A 17,755-nucleotide genomic window follows, 5' to 3' on the forward strand; every position below is an offset into this window, starting at 1 on the left:
GACTCCATACATGGACATAGCTATATATGGAGTCAGAGCAGGGACTCCTAAGCCGAACTAGAGTCCCAACACCCTCCCCTCTTCAGCGCAGGGGGTGCATGGTTTAATGCACGGGTTCTCCCATTGACTTTGATTGTGCTCGGGTGCTCTGTAGAGCACCCAAGCATCGGGAAGTGTTCCACTCAAGCACCAGAGCACACAAGCACTTTGGTGCTCAACCAACACTAATAAACATCTAATATCAAATATATAGTGCCTGTGGACAAATATTTACAGTCTTGGTCCCTTTTTATATACCCGATTGCGGAACTCATGCAAAACAAGACTAAATTAAGTTCACACAATGCGGTACAGGCTCTTAATACCCAATTTCAAGTATTGAGCAGTGGCGTACCTCCAATAGAGGCAGATCACGCACCTGCTATGGGGCCCCTGGGGCAGTGAAGGATAATCCCCACCCACTAATTACACTTGTATGGCTACCTGAGAATGTAAGAAGTGGAGAAGGACCTTTGGCGATGTCATCAACCATGTAACCAGTGCAGGAAGCCAAGGAATAGCAGAGCAACAGAAGACTGAAGGACCTTTGGTGATGTCATCATCATGTGACCAGTGCAGAGGACTGGGGAAAGACCTGTGGGATATCGCTGTGAGGGGGCGGAGCTTCTGTGTGGTGCCTGGAGGAGAGGTTAGCGGTGTTCTGGGATAACCTATAACATCCTTTATTTATTTTTCTTTATTAACAAAGTAATAAGCAATACACAGTTTCATACAGAGAAAGTGAGGGTAGCTAGGAAAGTACAAACTCAAGCATACTCACTTGACAAAGAAACATGAATAATACCAGTGCTTCCTTGGTAAACTTGTAGACAAGTATGAGGATGCGCGAGGAATTTCTGCCATTATATAGAGTATGGTTATTTCTCCAGCTTCACTCCACCAGAAATTGGTGTATATCAGGGCTTCTGGCTAATTTTAACCAGGGATTCCAGATCCTAGTGTAATTGGCCGCAGAAACCCCTGTGTGTACTCCCAGTTCCTCAAACTGGCTATCTGGCTAACCTTCCGTAGCCAATGAGATATGAATGGCATCTGTGTTTGTTTCCAGTACAGTGGTATCATGTTTTTGGCAGCTCAAACCATCTGTTTCCATAACATGTTATTAAAGGTAGTTGAGGAGGATGGCAATAGGTTTAGAAATAAGAGCTTTGGTGTTAAGGTCGGGGATCCCGGGCAACTCTTGCCCAGTACCATTTTTACCTTACGCCAAAAGGATGTTATCAAGGTGCAGTCCCACCATAGATGTAGGTATGTTCCTGTCTCAGGATGCAGGCAGAAGGGGGTTCATGGCGTGTAATACTGTTGGTTTTTTATACCATCTACTAAGTACCTTGTACGAGGACTCTTGCATAGTGATACATCTAGATGGGCCACACAAATTTTTGTATATATTTAAGGTATCTTCTTTAGAAAGTTTGATGTTTAGTTCACGTTCCCAAGTGGCTATATACGCAGGTGCCTGACAATCCAGGTGGTTAGTTAGCATTTTGTAGATTGTAGATCAGTTTTGGGGATGGGAGCTCTGTTTGCAGCTAATTTCTCAAACTCGTGGTATTCTCTTTTTAGCATATTTGACATATCTGCTACTGGTATATTTTTGAAGTTAAATAGAAGTTGAGAATAAGTCAGTGGACCTATCTTGATCTGGATTTTGGATTGTAAGGTAGCTAATTCAGGAAATGTACCTTCGACAAAGATGTCTCCCACTTTGTATCTGTTCAGAATCATTTTGTTTCCACTCTCAGAGATATAAAACAGTCTATTTAGACCCTAAAAATCCCCCAGGCTAAGAAGTTGGGAGGGGTGGACCCAAAGGTTGGATTTGAGTTGAGCGCCTATCCATATTGAGAGTGGGGTGTTTGTCAAAAGAGGGGTTCCATTAAGGGGGCATTTCCCCAAGCTCGCCCATATGTATGCCTGTGTAAGTGAGTACCCCACTATTTCATGTTCTATCCGGACATACAATTTAAGTGAAGGGGTTTTGTAGCAATCTAGTATCCATTCAGTTGTACTGCTTTATAGAGGTTTACTATGTCCGGGAAGCCTATGCCACCTAGGTGTTTAGTTTGTTCAAAGTGGATAAAGCTTCCCTGCACATTCCTTTTGCCCATCTTCCTTTTACCATCATTTTCAGTAAGTTTACCCTACCTAACCAGGAGACATATGGGATCTTCCAAGAGCCTATTATATTCTCTATCTGTTTAACCATTGGGGCATAGTTCAGGGAAAACCAGTTCTCAGGATCGGGCGATAACTGCAAGCCCAAATATTTTATGTAGTTGTTTGACCACTGAGAGTTGGTGAGATTTTTAGCCCTACGGATCATGTTTGGAGGGCATGACACATTCATGGCTGTCGACTTAGTTGGGTTAATCTTGAAGTTCGATAAGTAGTGGAATTCATCAAACAGTTTAGATAGCAAGGGAAGAGAGATATTGGGATTGAAGGGTATTATAAGCAGATCATCCGCATACGTCGCTGATTTATGGCATTGTCCCCCACTGTCACTCCTTTGATATCTGCATGTTGTCTGATGCTTTGTATGAGTGTTTCCATGGTGAGAACAAATAATAAAGGTGAAAGGGGTCAACCCTGTCTTGTACCATTAAATATCTGAAACCTATGAGACAAGGTACCATTGATTTTAATTAAGGTGAAGGGGTGGGTGTAAAAAGTGTGAATATTGCCGTTATAAAGGTCTTTGGCATCCTAAATTACTCCAGAGCTTTCCGCATGTATAACCAATCAATCCTATGAAATGCCTTTCTAGCATCAGTGGAAAATAATGCAGTCGGTACCCGCTTGGTCTTTGCATATTGAATGAGCTGTTGAATCCTTAGCGTATTATCCTTCCCTTCTCTGCCCTTTACGAACCCAAATTGTTCCTAATTGACTAGGAGGGGAAGTAGATGTTTAAGCCTATTGGCAAGGATCTTGGCATACAGCTTGACATCTACATTAAGTAGAGAGATTGGTCAGTAGCTGCTACATAGTTTAGTATCCTTTCCCTCCTTGGGCAATACAGAGATGTGCGCCTCCAGGGACTGTATGGGAAAATCATTCCTACTAGCTGCTGAGGTAAAGGCTTTTAGGAGTTGTGGGAATAGTACATCTGAGAATGTTTTGTAGTCCATCTGGGCCTGTACTCTTACCCACTGGAGTTTCCTTTAACGCTAGCTGAAGTTTCTGCAGGGAGAAAGGGGCCGACAGGTAATTTCTCTGTGATTCTGTCAAACAGGGTAGTTGTAGAGAGTTTAAAAATTGCTCTATATTTCCCTGTCGGGTCAGAGTAGATTGGGGCGTGTCTTCAGCTCTCAAGTTGTAAAGTGGCAAGTAGAACTTTTCAAATTGGGCTGCTATATCTTTTGTTTTGTAGACTGTTTCGCTTAGTGAACAACAAATCTCTTGTACATACATTTGGGCTTGTCTGCGTTTCGCCATTAGAGCCATTAGTCTAGAGCCCCTGTTACCTCGTATGTATATCTTGTGCCGTGCATAGAGGTATGCTTTGGCTGCTTTATGGTTCATTAATAGATTGAGTTTTTCTCTCTGTGCCGTAAGTTCAGCAAAAACTTGTTGTGCTAAAGAATACTTATGTATTAGTTCCAGTTTTGAAATTGTTTTCAGTACCTGATCTATCTCTTTTTGTCTCTGTTTCTTGGAGTACGTCCCCATAGCAATCAGCTCTCCCCGTATGACTGTTTTATGGGCCTCCCATATTGTTGTTGATGATATCTGAGGGGTGTTATTTTCGGCAAAATAGTTCTGAATGGTACTAAGTATTTTGTCTCTGTTGAGATCAGACTTCAACAGAGAATCATTAAGTTGCCAAGTGAGTCTCCTGGGTAGAGAATCAACCATCAAAGTCATATTGACCGGAGCGTGGTCCGAAATCCCTATGCGGCCAATTGTGGACTTTACTATAACAGAAATATGTGTGTTAGATAAAAAAAAAGTAGTCTAGCCTCTGGTATGATTTATGTACTTCAGAATAAAAGGTAAAATCCTTCTCAGAGGGATGTGTCAAACGCCAAACATCGCCCAGTTGTAGATATTACAAAGAAAATCAAGAACACTCCCGCGCTCCCATACAAAAAATCCACCAACCTCCAATTGGAGGTCCGCTGCACAGTGTATATGATGGGCCCAGTTGTAGTGAGGTTAGTGACCGTCTCAGGGCTCAGATTTTTTTATGTGAGAAATGTGATTTACCAGATGTAGAATCTAAGGAGGGTTCAGATCTCTGCCAACTATGAACTATGCACATACCCTCACTGAAGGATCCGAGCCTTTGAAGTGTTACAGCTAGCCAAGAAATCTGATCAGAGTTGGGAGCGTATAAGCCTGCAATAGTAACTAGAGTGTGTGTAATAGTGCCTTTTAGAAAGAGAAATCTACCATCTGTGTCTGACAGACTGGACTTGGACTGGCCATAGCAGGAGTTGAACCATTGTGAGAAATATTTCTGCGATAATGTAGGGATCTTACCCAATTTGAAGTGGGTTTCCTGTAGTATAGCCACATCGATGTGCATTGAGCATAAGTATTGTAGGACTCAGGATCTTTTTTGTGGAGAGTTCATTCCCCGCACATTCCATGTTAAGACATTGATATTAGCCATGTAAAACTAAAACAGAAGAAAAACACAAGTAAATCAATTACAGTAAATAAAGTCAGTTTCAAAATATCACTGACAGCAATTCTTGTTAGAGAATACTCTACTGAGGTAAGAGGCATTTCCCCCCTTATTGGTAAAGCAGAGCTGACTTACTGGGGCTTGCTACATAAGAGACAAAACGTCTCTAAAGGCCTCCTCAAGATAGGCATTAACTTTGAAGATGCGAGTTCACTCGTGTTCCCGCTCCAAAATTGGATTCATGCCTATGCTTTTTGGAGAAGACCATGTTAATTGGTCAACCTAGATCTATGGATATCAGAATACAGTAGTGTAGAACACTAAATAGATAGACGAAAGAACACATAACAGGTAGGCATCCTGCCTCATAAATCTAACTTTCTGGGAATTTCATTATCAGTCCCCTTAGACCGGCAGGCATTTTCGGGATTGATGACCTTTAGCTGTTTTCCATGGTATTGCTTCTGGAAGTTTTGGCAGATCTGTCAAGTCCTTAATCTGGAGCCAGGACGGCATCTCTGAGGGTGTTAGACCTATGGCTTCACAAATGGGGAGCAGATCATCAGGTCTTCTTATAAATCTGGTAGAGCCCTGTACAGAGAATGGAGATGCCGAAAGAAAATAGCCATCTGGAAGCGATCCCCTGTTATACAATATAAATAAACTATTAACACTTCTATTTTTGAAAGCATTCTTACTTTGTAGCATTTTCCACACCTGCTTAAAACCTTTGCACAGTAATGCATATGTTTTGCAAAGCTACATGCTGAACTCTCCAACTCATGTCCTTTGGATGGCTTGAGGTAATATAGCCATTCTTGGTCTCAGTAAAAACTAGCAGGTCCAAATCATTAGCTATGTAGCTCTGTGATCTTTGGAAATACAAGAAAACTAAAAAGCAGAAACTAACAGCATAAGGAGGACGTTATAGTTATGACTGGTGGGGATCTCAGCTCACAGAACCACATATGAAACCCTTAGTTGATTGGAAATATACTGTTATAACAACTATGGCCTCATGCACACGACCGTATTTTTTTGCGGTCCGCAAAACGGGTTCCGTTTTTCCGTGATCCGTGACCGTTTTTTCATCCGTGGGTCTTCCTTGATTTTTGGAGGATCCACGGACATGAAAAAAAAGTCGTTTTGGTGTCCGCCTGGCAGTGCGGAGCCAAACGGATCCGTCCTGAATTACAATGCAAGTCAATGGGGACGGATCCGTTTGACGTTGACACAATATGGTGCAATTTCAAACGGATCCGTCCCCCATTGACTTTCAATGTAAAGTCAGGAGTTAATATACCATCGGATCGGAGTTTTCTCCAATCCGATGGTATATTTTAACTTGAAGCGTCCCCATCACCATGGGAACGCCTCTATGTTAGAATATACCGTCAGATTTGAGTTACATCGTGAAACTCAAATCCGACAGTATATTCTAACACAGAGGCGTTCCCATGGTGATGGGGACGCTTCAGGTTAGAATATACTAAAAGAACTGTGTACATGACTGCCCCCTGCTGCCTGGCAGGTGCTGCCAGGCAGCAGGGGGCAGCCCCCGTCCCCCCCGTAGTTAACACATTGGTGGCCAGTGTGGCCGGGCCCCCCCCTCCCTCCCCTGTAGTTAACTCATTGGTGGCCAGTGCGGCCGGCCCCCCTCCCTCCCCTGTAGTTAACTCGTTGGTGGCAAGTGGGCCCCCCCACTGGCCACCAATGAGTTAACTACAGGGGAGGGGGGGGGCGGCCACACTGGCCACCAATGTGTTAACTACGGTGGGGGGGGCTGCCCCCTGCTGCCTGGCAGCACCTGCCAGGCAGCAGGGGGCAGTCATGTACACAGTTCTTTTAGTATATTCTAACCTGAAGCGTCCCCATCACCATGGGAACGCCTCTGTGTTAGAATATACTGTCGGTTCTGAGTTTTCACAAAGTGAAAACTCAGCTCTGAAAAAGCATTTATGCAGACAGATCTTCGGATCCGTATGTATAAAAGTAACCTACGGCCACGGATCACGGACACGGATGCCAATCTTGTGTGCATCCGTGTTCTTTCACGGACCCATTGACTTGAATGGGTCCGTGAACCGTTGTCCGTCAAAAAAATAGGACAGGTCATATTTTTTTGACGGACAGGATACACGGATCACGGTCTCGGCTGCAAAACGGTGCATTTTCCGATTTTTCCACGGACCCATTGAAAGTCAATGGGTCCACGAAAAAAAATGGAAAACGGCACAACGGCCCCGGATGCACACAACGGTCGTGTGCATGAGGCCTATGTATGACATTTTTATTTTTCTTATGATAAATAAATATTCTTAAATGGACAATCAACAGAACATTAGATGGATAAATAGATCAATGAATTATCCATAAAAACTAATATAATATAATATTGGTAAATGACGATAATATGTTAGGGGTAAAGAAACCTCAGAGTAAATAGGTAAATAGAAACATAAATGTATCCAAATGAATCGACCCAAATATGGGTAAATGAGAGGGTGGGGGATCTAACCGCAGGAACAGGTAATAAATAAATGAATTAATAAATGAATACATAGGTTATCCATACATACAGCTATAAAAGTCTAATCATGAAAAATAATATAATAAATAAATATTGACTCTAAAATATGACATTGGAGTGTGTAAAGGCACTGCTGTATACTATAGGTATACAATCAGCCAGATATGGCCATTCTAACCTAACCGGATAAGATCATAATTGATAAATAGTAGGTAATAAATCTATAAATATAGGTCAGTTTATTTATTTGCGGGACATTGCTGTTGTTTCAAATGTATAGGGGCTTTGTACAGGATATATTAAATGCTTCAGATGTGTGAGAGTTTGTATATTAAATTTAAAGGGGATGTACTGTTCTGGGGAATAGAAATGTTACTCTCGAGGTAAACTTCACACGCCTACAACTAAAAATTGGTTATTAGGTGGTAAAGTTAGTGCCTGATAGATATATATAAATATATATATATATATATATATATATATATATATCTCTATTAGGTCTAGTCGGTGTAGAGAGATCTGTGTTAGTAGATGTTATTAATTTGTGCATTTGAGGGATTCGTTGAGGCCAAAGGGAATGAGGGTGCTTAACTTATAGATCCAGAACATTTCTTTTCTGCACAATGCCTGGAAGGATAGAGGAACCCATTCCAGTGGCGTGACTAATAGTGATGAGGGGTCACCCTCATGATGGAGAGTGTAGTGCCGGGATACACTGTGTGTACACACTTTGCAACGTATATTTGAACGATGTTTGTTCATGCGTTCCTCAAGAGAATGGGTGCTCCGTCCAATGTACAAAAGATTGCAAGGACATGGTAACAAATGTACCACGTTTTTAGTACTGCAATTTATTGTATGATGTAAAGTGATTGGTTCCCTAGGGTGAGGTAGGGTAACCTGCCACAACAATTTATGATGTAACAGCACATACATCTTTTTACCCCACATTTATGTGAGCCCGATTTACACAGACTCTTGTTTGATCCAGATGTAGGACATCGTGGATTTATCCCAAGCTTGGGACGGACATGAGGGAGCCAGGATGTTCTTGAGGATCTGTGCACGTTTAAAAGTTAAATTGGAGATTTTGGGGATTTTGTCTCCTCTAATGCGGTCTTTTAGTAGAATATTCCAGTGTTTATTCATGATTTTTCTGATATCCATGTGTCTGGAATTATAATGTGTGACAAAGCGAAAATTGTATTGTATATTTGTCATGGTTTTACCTTCTTGCTGTTCTCCTTCGTTTGACATGTGCTGGCGGCCATCTTGGTTTCTGGGTTTCTTGTAGCCTCCCACCCTGCGGCTCCTCCTTCCCACTGGGAGGAGCTGGATGCCCAGCTCATATATATAGGAGGTCTGTGGCTTCAGTTCCTTGCTTGGTCCTCCTGTGTTCACATGCTTCTAGACTGCTGCTGCTGCTTCTGGTTCCTGATCCTGGTTTCGTCCGACTACCCTGCTGGTTCCTGACCCTGGTTTCGTCCGACTACCCTGCTGGTTCCTGATCCTGGCTTCGTCTGACTACCCTGCTGGTTCCTGATCCTGGCTTCGTCTGACTACCCTTCTGGTTCCTGACCTCTGGCTTCGCAAAGACTCTGCTTCGGTTTCGCCATCCGTTTGGACTTTTGCTTTACAGCTTTATTTTCAATAAAGCCTTCTTATTTTCACTTATTCCTTGTTGTACGTCTGGTTCATGGTTCCGTGACAATATTATACATATGTGTATTTTTTATTTATATTTTTCTTTTGAATATTGAGGCTCTCTCTTTGGTATTCTCTGAGGGCTCTTTTTTCTGAATCCCGTACAAGTTTATTCGGGTACCTTTTGTCATGGAAACGTTTCCTCAGAATAGACAGCTGTTCTCTACAGACATTGTCATTTGAGCAATTTCTGCGGATTCTACGCATTTGACTATATGGTATATTATTTTTCCATTTATTATGATGACAGCTCTTAAAATCCAAGTAGCTGTTCGTGTCCCCTTTCTTAAAGTGTGTTCTGGTGGTTATTTTGTTGTTAATAACTTTAAGATCTAGATCTAAAAAGGTTGCTTCTGTTGGGTGTGTCTCAAGTGTAAAATTAACATTCCAAATATTAATATTAATGTGATTAATAAAACAAGTTAAAACCTTGGGGTTCCCTTCCCAGATTAAAATAATGTTGTCTATATATCTCTTATAAAACGTATTATTTGGATGAGTGAGGACGCCATGTAATTCTTCGAATACCCCCATGAACAGATTGGCATAGGCTGGGGCAAATTTGGTCCCCATGGCCGTTCCTTTGCATTGTTGGTATATTGTGTCTTGAAACATAAAGTAATTGTGATGAAGGATAAAATTGATGGAATCAATGATAAAGGTTCGCTGTGTATCGAGCATCTGAGGGTCTAGGTGTAGGGTTTTGTCTACTGCTAGGACACAGAGAGAATGAGTAATATTGCTATAGAGAGAGGTGACATCTAGTGTCACCCAATGGTAGGTATCTCTCCATTCAAATGTGTCCAAGGAACTAATAATGTGAGAGGTATCACATAAATACGAGGGTATTTGTAGGACGTATTTCTGTAGAATGAAGTCCACATATTAGGACAGATTAGAGGTAAGGGATCCAGTGCCGGAAATAATGTGTCTTCCTGGGGGGTTTGTAAGTGATTCATGCACTTTGGGTAAAAAGTAGAAATGTGCTATGGACGGGTGTGGTGTTTTAAGAAAAGTTCTTTCTTTCTTACTAATGATGCCTAGCCTGAACCCATCGTCAACTAGGGATGTCAAGCTCTTCGGATGGCAGGACTTGGTAATATTCTTTGTCGGAGAGGATCCGTAGAGATTCTGCTAAGTAATACGCCGAGTCCATGATGACAATACCCCCTCCCTGATCGGCACTCTTAATGACAATATCTCTATTATTGGTGAGGGTTCTCTGGGCTCTAGAAATATCTGGACTGAGGTTACTTTTCCCTGAAAAACTGTCTAGGAGTAAAAAGTGGTCTCTAAAATTCGACAGTACTATATTAAAAAAGCTCTCGATGTGAGGGCCCTTGCTTTCAAGAGGATAAAAGCCTGATTTAATCTTAACATTTGATAGGATCGTGTAGGTTGTGGGGGAGCGACCGTAGCCTCTATGGGGTCATGTGAATGATGGACGTCTAGTGTAGATACCTCCTTTTCACCCGACTCAGGGAGAATTGTTGGACAATCCTTAGTGGTGTTATTGTCTGTATTAATGTTCTCAGGCGGGGGGCAGGTGGAAGAACGGAAGGAAGGGTGGTATCTGGTCTCCGGTTTAAATTTTTAATGGTAAAATGTCGATGGAGGATGAGTTTTCGTATAAACTGGTTTAGGTCTTAAAAAAGTTCTAATAGATCCGGTTGATTAGTGGGACATTTATTTCCTTTTCTCCCGAGGGTATATTTAGAAAGGTTAAAGATTCCAATCTTTCTTTCTAGTTCCATGGGGTTTAGGGTGGCCTCTATGTGTCATTTATTAGTTATGTTAGCTGTTTCGATTTTATTTTTTTGTGTTTTTTATTTACTGGGGCATTGTTTTCCGCTTCCTCTACATCCTCTAAATCTATGTCTGCTCTTTTCTTTTTATATACTGGACACTGGAGTGTAAAAGTGTGTTATATTTAGTGACTGGGACGTGGTCGGTGTGCTCAACTAAGGAGAATCAACTGGACGTAAAAGGGGACTCAATGCTAGGAAACTGATAAGTATTTGCCTGGACGGAGGGGCTGGTGGTCCTTTGAGGGGTGTCGGGGAGACTTGAGAACTTTCTGTCAGGTTGGTAGGTAAGGCAAAGAACCCGTCTGGGCTGGGTGGAGAAACTGAATATGTGGAGATCTTAGATAGATTGATCAGAAAAGAACAGGATTTAGAGGATGATACTGGGGAGATATCACTCAAGGGGTTTGGACCTTCTTTCAAAGGATGTAGATTAGTAGGACTATTGGCCAGAGTCTCTTCTGGTGGCTGTGGCCTGAAGTTTTCTGGGAACTGATAAGGGATGACTGCACCTAGCCAGGGGGGGGACACTCAGAGGTGGACTTAGAGGGATGGAGGTCAATTGTATATGGGGGTATTGGTAGGTTGGCGGGACCTGAGGGCGGTGCACTGGACCTATGTAACTTTTAATTTTTATTATTATGATTATTATTATTATTGATCAGTATAGGGAGAGGTTGCAGCTGCGACGTTAGGGCGAGATTAGGCAGATTAACTCCTCCAAAAGACTTCATTCTGTGATCGATCTGCAGCTGTGGATCATTGAAGTGCTATTATTGACTTGCTCACTTTTTTGAGGCTGCCCAGAGCGTTTTTAGATCACTTTTTTTCTGGGGTGATCGGCGGCCATTTTGTGACTTGTGGTGCGCCAGCACAAGCTATCACCAAGTGTATTTAACCATCGATAGTGTGGTTATTTTGTGCTATATCCTACATCAGCTGCAGGCTGAGCCTGTGTCACCGAAGTGCATTTAACTATCAACAGTCTGGTTATTTTTTGGCCATATACTACATCAGCTGCAGGCTGAGCCTGTGTCACCGAAGTGCATTTAACCATCGACAGTCTGATTATTTTTTGGCCATATACTACATCTGGTGCAGGCTGAGCCTGTGTCACCCAAGTGCATTTAACCATCAACAGTGTGGTTATTTTTTGGCCATATATTACATCAGGGGCAAGTTGAGCCTGTCACCCAGTGCCTAAAAAATAGACCTGACATTTCTATTCAACCAAATCTGAACTGTTTTAGCTGGTCAAGTTATTTGTAGTGACCGTAAAAGCACACTTTTTTTTCTGGGTTGAAAAACCATTCCCAAATTTGCCATTCTCAAAATAACTAGTTTCTGGTATTTGAGGCCTACTTGAAATCTATCCCAAAAAGAATATCTTACATTGAAGCTAGTGATAGTGTCATTCAGAAAAACCTAAGACACACGCTAGCGTGCAGATAGAAATCTGATTCTGTGATTAAACCTATACCTGTCACACAGCGCAAAAAAAAACAGGCATCACATCTCTATTTAACCAAATCTGTACTGTTTTAGCTGGTCAAGTTATTTGTAGTGACCATAAAAGCACACTTTTTTTCTGGGTTGAAAAACCATTCCCAAATTTGCCATTCTCAAAATAACTAGTTTCTGGTATTTGAGGCCTACTTGAAATCTATCCCAAAAAGAATATCTTACATTGAAGCTAGTGATAGTGTCATTCAGAAAAACCTAAGACACACGCTAGCGTGCAGATAGAAGTCTGATTCTGTGATTAAACCTATACCTGTCACACAGCGCAAAAAAAAACAGGCCTCACATCTCTAGTTAACCAAATCTGTACTGTTTTAGCTGGTCAAGTTATTTGTAGTGACCGTAAAAGCACACTTTTTTTTCTGGGTTGAAAAACCATTCCCAAATTTGCCATTCTCAAAATAACTAGTTTCTGGTATTTGAGGCCTACTTGAAATCTATCCCAAAAAGAATATCTTACATTGAAGCTAGTGATAGTGTCATTCAGAAAAACCTAAGACACACGCTAGCGTGCAGATAGAAGTCTGATTCTGTGATTAAACCTATACCTGTCACACAGCGCAAAAAAAAACAGGCCTCACATCTCTATTTAACCAAATCTGTACTGTTTTAGCTGGTCAAGTTATTTGTAGTGACCGTAAAAGCACACTTTTTTTTCTGGGTTGAAAAAGCATTCCCATATTTGCCATTCTCAAAATTGTGGTGAACAGGAACAATGAGGAAAACATCTAATAAGGGACGCGGACGTGGACATGGTCGTGGTGGTGTTAGTGGACCCTCTGGTGCTGGGAGAGGACGTGGCCGTTCTGCCAACTACCTCAGGTCCCAGTAGCCAGCCGAATTTACAGCGATATTTGGTGGGGCCCAATGCCGTTCTAAGGATGGTAAGGCCTGAGCAGGTGCAGGCATTAGTCAATTGGGTGGCCGACAGTGGATCCAGCACGTTCACATTATCTCCCACCCAGTCTTCTGCAGAAAGCGCACAGATGGCGCATGAAAACCAAGCTCATCGGTCTGTCACATCACCCCCATGCATATTAGGGAAACTGTCTGAGCCTCAACTTATGCAGCAGTCTCTTATGCTGTTTGAAGACTCTGCTGCCAGGGTTTCCCAAGGGCATCCACCTAGCCCTTCCCCAGGGGTGGAAGAGATAGAATGCACTAATGCACAACCACTTATTTTTCCTGATGATGAGGACATGGGAATACCACCTCAGCACGTCTCTGATGATGACGAAACACAGGTGCCAACTGCTGCGTCTTTCTGCAGTGTGCAGACTGAACAGGAGGTCAGGGATCAAAACTGGGTGGAAGACGATGCAGGGGACGATGAGGTCCTAGACCCCACATGGAATGAAGGTCGTGCCACTGACTTTCAGAGTTCGGAGGAAGAGGAAGTGGTGAGACCGAGCCAACAGCGTAGCAAAAGAGGGAGCAGTGGGCAAAATCAGAACACCCGCCGCCTAGAGACTCCGCCTGCTACTGACCGCCGCCATCTGGGACCGAGCACCCCAAAGGCAGCTTCAAGGAGTTCCCTGGCATGGCACTTCTTCAAACAATGTGCTGACGACAAGACCCGAGTGGTTTGCACGCTGTGCCATCAGAGCCTGAAGCGAGGCATTAACGTTCTGAACCTTAGCACAACCTGCATGACCAGGCACCTGCATGCAAAGCATGAACTGCAGTGGAGTAAACACCTTAAAAACAAAGAAGTCACTCAGGCTCCCCCTGCTACCTCTTCTGCTGCTGCCGCCTCGGCCTCTTCTGCTGCTGCCGCCGCCTCGGCCTCTTCCTCCGCCTCTGGAGGAACGTTGGCACCTGCCGCCCAGCAAACATGGGATGTACCACCAACACCATCACCTGCGTCACCAAGCATCTCAACCATGTCACACGGCAGCGTTCAGCTCTCCATCTCAGAAACATTTGAGAGAAAGCGTAAATTCCCACCTAGCCACCCTCGATCCCTGGCCCTGAATGCCAGCATTTCTAAACTACTGGCCTATGAAATGCTGTCATTTAGGCTGGTGGACACACACAGTTTCAAACAGCTTATGTCACTTGCTGTCCCACAGTATGTTGTTCCCAGCCGCCACTACTTCTCCAAGAGAGCCGTGCCTTCCCTGCACAAACAAGTGTCCGATAAAATCAAGTGTGCACTGCGCAACGCCATCTGTGGCAAGGTCCACCTAACCACAGATACGTGGACCAGTAAGCACGGCCAGGGACGCTATATCTCCCTAACTGCACACTGGGTAAATGTAGTGGCGGCTGGGCCCCAGGCGGAGAGCTGTTTGGCGCACGTCCTTCCGCCGCCAAGGATCGCAGGGCAACATTCTTTGCCTCCTGTCTCCTCCTCCTCCTACTCAGCTTCCTCCTCCTCTTCTTCCACCTGCTCATCCAGTCAGCCACACACCTTCACCACCAACTTCAGCACAGCACGGGGTAAACGTCAGCAGGCCATTCTGAAACTCATATGTTTGGGGGACAGACCCCACACCGCACAGGAGTTGTGGCGGGGTATAGAACAACAGACCGACGAGTGGTTGCTGCCGGTGAGCCTCAAGCCCGGCCTGGTGGTGTGCGATAATGGGCGAAATCTCGTTGCAGCTCTGGGACTAGCCGGTTTGACGCACATCCCTTGCCTAGCGCATGTGCTGAATTTGGTGGTGCAGAAGTTCATTCGCAACTACCCCGACATGTCAGAGCTGCTGCATAAAGTGCGGGCCGTCTGTTCGCGCTTCCGGCGTTCACACCCTGCCGCTGCTCGCCTGTCTGCGCTACAGCGTAACTTCGGCCTTCCCGCTCACCGCCTCATATGCGACGTACCCACCAGGTGGAACTCCACCTTGCATATGCTGGACAGACTGTGCGAGCAGCAGCAGGCCATAGTGGAGTTTCAGCTGCAGCACGCACGGGTCAGTCGCACTGCGGATCAGACACACTTCACCACCAATGACTGGGCCTCCATGCGAGACCTGTGTGCCCTGTTGCGCTGTTTCGAGTACTCCACCAACATGGCCAGTGGCGATGACGCCGTTATTAGCGTTACAATACCACTTCTATGTCTCCTTGAGAAAACACTTAGGGCGATGATGGAAGAGGAGGTGGCCCAGGAGGAAGAGGAGGAAGAGGGGTCATTTTTAGCACTTTCAGGCCAGTCTCTTCAAAGTGACTCAGAGGGAGGTTTTTTGCAACACCAGAGGCCAGGTACAAATGTGGCCAGACAGGGCCCACTACTGGAGGACGAGGAGGACGAGGATGAGGAGGAGGTGGAGGAGGATGAGGATGAAGCATGTTCACAGCAGGGTGGCACCCAAAGCAGCTCGGGCCCATCACTGGTGCGTGGCTGGGGGGAAACACAGGACGATGACGATACGCCTCCCACAGAGGACACATGAGCGACTACATGCTGCAGTGCCTGCGCAACGACAGCAGAGTTGCCCACATTTTAACGTGTGCGGAATACTGGGTTGCCACCCTGCTGGATCCCCGGTACAAAGACAATGTGCCCACCTTACTTCCTACACTGGAGCGTGATAGGAAGATGCGCGAGTACAAGCGCACATTGGTAGACGCGCTACTGAGAGCATTCCCAAATGTCACAGGGGAACCAGTGGAAGCCCAAGGCGAAGGCAGAGGAGGAGCAAGAGGTCGCCAACGCAGCTGTGTCACGGCCAGCTCCTCTGAGGGCAGGGTTAGCATGGCAGAGATGTGGAAAAGTTTTGTCACCACGCCACAGCTAACTGCACCACCACCTGATACGGAACGTGTTAGCAGGAGGCAACATTTCACTAACATGGTGGAACAGTACCTGTGCACACCCCTCCACGTACTGACTGATGGTTCGGCCCCATTCAACTTCTGGGTCTCCAAATTGTCCACGTGGCCAGAGCTAGCCTTTTATGCCTTGGAGGTGCTGGCCTGCCCGGCGGCCAGCGTTTTGTCTGAACGTGTATTCAGCACGGCAGGGGGCGTCATTACAGACAAACGCAGCCGCCTGTCTACAGCCAATGTGGACAAGCTGACGTTCATAAAAATGAACCAGGCATGGATCCCACAGGACCTGTCCATCCCTTGTGCAGATTAGATATTAACTACCTCCCCTTAACAATATATTATTCTACTCCAGGGCACTTCCTCATTCAATACTATTTTTCATTTCATTTTACCATTATATTGCGGGGCAACCCAAAGTTGAATGAACCTCTCCTCTGTCTGGGTGCCGGGGCCTAAATGTGTGACAGTGGCCTGTTCCAGTGGTGGGTGACGTGAAGCCTGATTCTCTGCTATGACATGAATACAGATTCTGCGCTGACATAAGGCCAGATTCTCTGTTACGGGACCTCTCTTCTCTGCCTGGGTGCCTGGGCCTAAATGTGTGACAGTGGCCTGTTCCAGTGGTGGGTGACGTGAAGCCTGATTCTCTGCTATGACATGAAGACAGATTCTGCGCTGACATAAGGCCAGATTCTCTGTTACGGGACCTCTCTCCTCTGCCTGGGTGCCTGGGCCTAAATGTGTGACAGTGGCCTGTTCCAGTGGTGGGTGACGTGAAGCCTGATTCTCTGCTATGACATGAATACATATTCTGCGCTGACATAAGGCCAGATTCTCTGTTACGGGACCTCTCTCCTCTGCCTGGGTGCCTGGGCCTAAATGTGTGACAGTGGCCTGTTCCAGTGGTGGGTGACGTGAAGCCTGATTCTCTGCTATGACATGAAGACAGATTCTGCGCTGATATGTAGTATACGGGAGTTGTACTACCCGTTACTACCAAAGGTCACTTGGTGTGCTGTCGTCCCTCCTAATTATGGGAAGTTGCTTTATGTCAGTTTTATAAAATGTAATGTAATGTGTGTATTTTCCTGTCACTGAAACTTGCACTTACAGGCCTGCTAGGGGTGTCATTCCTACTTCTAGTCCATAGAGGGAGCTAGGGAGCCCTAGTTTATATAAGGCTAGACCAGGAAGTGCAAGGGAGACGGAGTCTAGTGTCTGTAATCTACAGATGGAGATTAGATAATGTCTGAGACCAGTCCAGGCCTGAAGCCTGCTGTTCAGGAGAAGATTCCCTCCTGAATCCCTACATGCAGAAGCAGGAATACCTTAGCCTGAGGAACCATTCAGAAGCTAGGAGAGACTGAGGCAAATATCAGAGGAGCCAGAGGTATTGAGGAAACAGAGGAGGTACTTATGAAAGCCATAATCAAGGATATAAAGCCAGACTTAGGTTAATGGGCCTTGGTGAAGAATTGCTATATTCCAGGATCAGACAGAATTAGAGTGCTAGCTCCTGTGCTGCGAATCCTGTGTTCAACACTCTGTAATTACCCTGCTGTACTGAATTGCCTGCATCGACCGAATTGCAAAATCGACTGTATGCTGAGGAACTGCGTTTCCAATATTGTCTCTGCCTGCAAACTACTAAAGTTCAAGTTCTGTTTTAACACCACGTTTCCTCAAATTATTCCTGCATCCGCAAACGGCGTGCCACCGTTT

Source organism: Bufo bufo, chromosome 2, assembly GCF_905171765.1.
Source record: "Bufo bufo chromosome 2, aBufBuf1.1, whole genome shotgun sequence".
In the NCBI taxonomy this organism is placed as follows: domain Eukaryota; kingdom Metazoa; phylum Chordata; class Amphibia; order Anura; family Bufonidae; genus Bufo; species Bufo bufo.